A 5,584-nucleotide genomic window follows, 5' to 3' on the forward strand; every position below is an offset into this window, starting at 1 on the left:
AGCCATTTCAGCTAAGTTTGTTACTTTCAATGTCCATTCTTGGATTGTAGGCAAGTCTTCCTTCTTCCAATATTGCGCCACCAACAGTCTTGCTGCAGTTATCAGGTGCAGAATCAAATTGGTCTCTACCACTGTAAAGTCAGTACATATACCTAGTAAAAATAACTGAGGACTAAACTTTATCCTTCTTTTAAAAACATTTTGCATGACCCACCATATTTTTATCCAAAATGCCTTAACCTTTTGGCAGGTCCACCATATATGATAATATGTAGCATCGAGAGAACCACACCTCCAACATTTAGGCTGTACATTCGGATACATAGAAGCCAACTTTTTAGGATCTAAATGCCATCTATAGAACATCTTGTAAAAATTTTCTCTCAGATTTTGAGCTTGTGTAAATTTCACATTTCTTACCCAGATTCTTTCCATGTATCCAACATTATTGGTTCCTCAATATTTGAGCCCATTTTATCATACAATCTTTAACTAATTCTGTTTCCGAATCCATCTGTATTAATACATTATATATCCTCTTTATATGCATTAAGCTTTGATCTCTTATTTGTTTAAACAGATTATCCTCAACTTGAATAAAACCAATTTTTTGATCTATTTTCCACCTAGCCTGTAATTGCCCATACTGGAACCATGTTTGAACTACCTCTCCTCTTTTAATACCTCTAAAGATTTTAATTGTAATACCCCCCTTTCCGAGGTAAGAAGCTGTCTGTAAGTAATTCTGTCCTGTTTTTGTGCTGTATTCATATTTTCAATTGCGTGTCTAGGAATTGCCCACATGGGTATCTTGTCATTTAATTTATATTGGATATTTCTTCCAGACCCGCAATAAAGCATTCTTAAAATATGACTTTTAAAGGTCTTATCCAATTTTTTGTTGAATAACAGGTAAGCATGCCAACCAAATACCAGATCGTGTCCCTCAATGTTCAATATTCTATCATTGGTTAAATGAGTCCAATCACTAATTACAGATAATGCCACTGCATCATAATATAGTTTTAAATTAGGTAGTTTCAATCCTCCTCTCTCACGTACATCTTGCATTATTTTCATCTTTACCCTCGGCTTCTTTCCTGCCACACAAATTTGTTGATACCCTTCTGCCATTCTAAAAGGTTCGCATCTTTTTTAAGTATAGGTAACATTTGGAAGAGAAATAAAAATTTTGGTAAAATGTTCATTTTCACTGCCGCTATCCTACCCAGCAAAGATAAGTGCAATTTCTCCCATTTTTTCATCTCTGTCTGTATGCTATGCCAAAGTGGTTCATAATTATGCTTATATAATTTCCCATTTGAAGTTAAAATGTTAACTCCAAGATATTTGACTTTTTAACTACCTCACATCCTAGCATCACTCCTAATTCTTCCTTTTGTTTAATATTCATATTTATAGCTAATATTTTGGTTTTTCCTAAGTTTATTTTAAAGCCCGACACTTGACCATATTGATTAATCGATATTCATTAAAACCATACTGGATTCCTGCGGTTGTTCCAATATTATGACCAAATCATCCGCAAAAGCGCGGACTCTATATTCTTGCTGCCTAATCTTGATCCCTTTTAAACCATCCAAGCCCCGTATTTTATTCAACAATGACTTCCAAAGTTATAATAAACAATAATGGGGACAAAGGACAGCCCTGTCTTGTACCTTTTCCAATTGAAAAGAGTCTGTTAACTTCCATTGACTATGATTTGTGCTGTTTGCTGTTGGTATATTGCTTTAATTGACTGTAAAAAATTATCTCCTATCTGCATTTTTTGCAGTATCTTCACAGAAATTGCCAATTAACTCGATCAAAGGCCTTCTCAGCATCCAAAAATATAAACGCAGCAGGGATCTGGTTGTTCTTTCCCAAATATTCTAATGCATTAATAATGAATCTAACATTACTTTTCATCTGTCTCCCTTGTATAAAACCTGTTTGGTCCGTATGTATCAATTGTTGAGTGACCAACATTAACCTATTTGCTAATATTTTAGTAAAAATTTTATAATCTACATTCAGTAATGAAATGGGTCTAATAATTTTGGGTTGAGTAGTATCTTGATCTTCTTTGGGTATCAAAGATATAACCTGTCTTCCAAGATGGAGGGAACTTTACCTTCCGTTTGAATCATATTAAATAATTCTCTAAGAGGGTTCTACCATTTCTAACTGTAAGTTTTTGTGATAAACCGCTGTCAGCCATCTGTACCTGTGCTTTCCCTGGCTTTAATTGCTTAATTACCTGCCGGATTTTCCCCCGAGGTTATTGTTTATTCAATTTTTGCCTGTGTTCTTCTCTAACTGAAGGTATTTTCTCCGTGTCTAAATATTTGTCTATGTCTAACCATTAATTTTATCCCCTTTATACAGTTCTGTAAAAAATTCCCAGAAAAGCCTTTTGAATCTCTTCCTGTTGGAACACCTCCTTCCCTCTGTAATCAGTTTAGATATATTCGAGTTTTCCTTTTTTTCCTATCTGATAAGCTAACCATCTGCCAGGTTTGTTTGCATTACAAAAAGTATTGTGTTTTGCATATAATAAATTAGTAGCTACCTGGTCAGAGATCAACATTTCAAATTGAGATTTTTAATATGTTAATAGCTTCCTTAACCTTTGTATCGTCTGGTTTCCTTGTTAACTCCAGCTTCTTTCTCTTAATTTTCCTCTCCAGTTCTGTTCGTTTTAAAACCCTTGCTTATTTCTATGTGTTTTATTTATATTCCATCAAAACTCCTCCATATACGCTTTGCTTGCATCCCATACAAATTCCATAGATGTACCCTTATTCATAGTCAAAACAAAATATTCAATAGTAATTTTTACAATCATTAAATAGTTTTCATATCTAAATAAATTTTCATTCAGTCCTCCAAAACCTTCTTGCTGCACTACCCTTCCCACTCCATCCAAACTGGGTTATGGTCCGAAAGGACGCGAGCTGCAATCTTTGTTTTCCTTGACCCTAGAAAGCAAATCATTAGTGGTTAGAATAAAATCAATCCTTGAAAGGAATTGATGCCTGTCCGAGAAGAAAGTGAAGTCCATATTACTCTGCATTCTTTCTCGCCAATATCTCTCAATTCAAAATCATCCATAATGTCAAAGAAGATTGGGTAACTTTGCTCGCATCTTGGTATTTAGGCGGGAAATCTTCTTATCCTCTTAGTGTCTATCACTCACATTCCAGTCACCCAATAGTATACAGGAACTATAGTCCCACTGTACTACTTTAGCATGAAGATTTCTATAGAATCTATCTGCTGTTGATTGGGAGCATAAATTCCCAAAGTAATGTCTTTTTTTTCCCTTCTAAGATTAAGTCTAAAGCAATATATCTTCCGAAGGGATCTGCTTCTATTAATTCAGCTTTCATATCTTTTCTTAGTATACAACTATACCATTCTTCTTTTCCATAGCAGAAGCTGCAAAATGTTGACCAAGTTTTGAGTTGATCAATATTTTGATCAGTTGACTTGATATAGTTTCTTGCAAACAAATTACATCGTTCTTAAACTGTTTAGATAATGAAATATTTTCTTCCTCTTCTGTGGGGAGTTCAGTCCGTTGACATTCCATGTTAAAATCTTAGTTGTCATCTTTGGTTGGTTGAAGCGTTTTTTAGAGCTTCCTGCACGGCCTGTTAACCTTAGGTCTAGCTCCTCCCACTGCTTCCAGATTTGTTGTTGTAGTTCCTTGATCGATGGCCGATGATTGTTGATGCTGTTGCTTCTTAGCTTGTTTCTCCATACGTCTAGTAGTCATGCGGCTAGGTCTTGGTTCCATAGCACCTTGCACTTCTAGAGAGAGAGATGCTCCATCTTGTCTGGTGTTGTATAGTTTGCTGCTATCCTGTCCTCTTGTGGTCTTTCTCTAGTCCAGATGGTGCAGGGTGTCCGGCCTTCAATATATTATAATAAAAATCTCGGCTTTCATACAGAGTTGAGGCGTACCTTGCTTATCAAATGTAATGGATGCCGAATGGTGCACCATCCCATCTATACTGTATCTGACGATTTCTGAGTTCTCGACCAAAAAAGCTAGTCTCTTCTGGCTCTTAACATTTGAGGTGGTATCTCTTTCAAAACAGCCAGGTCTTCACCGCCAATTTGAAGCTAGTGTTAAACACTTGCAGTACCATATTTCTGAACTCTCTTGTAGTAAATATAACGATGTCTCGAGGAGCTGCTTCTGCTTTGCCAGCCAGGAGTTAACGCGGTAAGCTTTCAATTTGCCAGCCTTGGTTGGTCCCTGGTCTTCCATCAGGCGGTCAAAAGCTTCCGATAGGATCTGTTTCAGGTTCTCCTGTTTCTCCTCACGCAGCCCCCTACTCTTAATGCGAACTCCATTTGTCGGTACTGTATCATAATGATTTCTTTTTCAGCATTTTCCACTTTTTGTTCCACCACCTCTGTTTTCAATGTCAAGTTAGCATTGGCATCATTAAGAACCTCTAGAGTATCTTCCACTCCAGAAATATGTTCTGTTAATACAGTTACAAGACTCAGCATGTCATCTCTAATTTTATCAACCTTAGCCTCAAATTTCTCATACAACTCCTGTTAAGTCCTTTTATTTCACTTTTAATTTCACTTTTAATTTCTTCTTTCATTTCTTTTATTTCCTCTTTTTCTCTCTCTATTATCTCTAAATTTATCTTCCATTTTAATTGTCTGTGCATTAAGAGCCTCGCTTAGATTACTCAGAAAAAAATTCTTTCGTTAACACATCCCCAGCAGGGGGCGTAGGAAGCGGAGGCTGCAGCTTTGTGCCAGGCACTGAGGATGTGCCCCTGGAAGTAGAGGGTGACGACTTCAAGTTAATATTTGGTTTTGAGGCCATTTCAAAATTTCTGCCTGCAGTTAATAAAACTGTATTGCCTAAATATGCAGCTTTAAGTAAAGAGGCTTTTATTTGAAGTTTAAGGCTTGGCAAAAGTTTCAGTGAGTAAACATTGTAACAAGCCGTTCAACAGATTCATCACCATTTAACTTCCAAATAAGCAAAGTTAATGAAGGAGTAAAATTCTTCTATTGTGAAACCAAAACATATGATAAGCTATCTCTTTTGTTTTGAATCTTTTGGAGTCTTGTGAGAATTAGCAAAAAGTGTTCGTTATTACCGGAGAAACCAGCCTGCTCGGCGCCATTTTAAAAGCCTCTGAGTAAATAATTTTTCGGAGGAGAAAAAGAGAAGAAGCTAAAATGTTGATAAGCAATTATTGTCCTCGCAGTAAACGGATTCAGCTCGTGATAAGATTAAATCAAACAAAACTTAGAGCAGAGTGGGAGAGACCTACTTTGTCCTGCACAAGGCAGTTTGAAGTTCCCCACGGACAGCCGTTCTGCCTTGGGCTAGCCCCCCTTTCCTTGCAAGCACAAAGCTGCAAAAATCGAAGAGCATTTGCCAGCAAAACAGTTTTCTTCTTCCCTCTTGCCTGAAGGATAAGAAAACCTGATAAGACGTCAGATGGAAGATCCTCTAAACAGGTACGTAGCCAAATTCGGAGGCAGCTGATTTTTTGCTGCCTTCACCAGTAGGCTCCTCCCAGGAAGTCCTCAATAT

The sequence above is a fragment of the Thamnophis elegans genome, chromosome 13, assembly GCF_009769535.1.
Source record: "Thamnophis elegans isolate rThaEle1 chromosome 13, rThaEle1.pri, whole genome shotgun sequence".
Classification (NCBI taxonomy): Eukaryota; Metazoa; Chordata; class Lepidosauria; order Squamata; family Colubridae; genus Thamnophis; species Thamnophis elegans.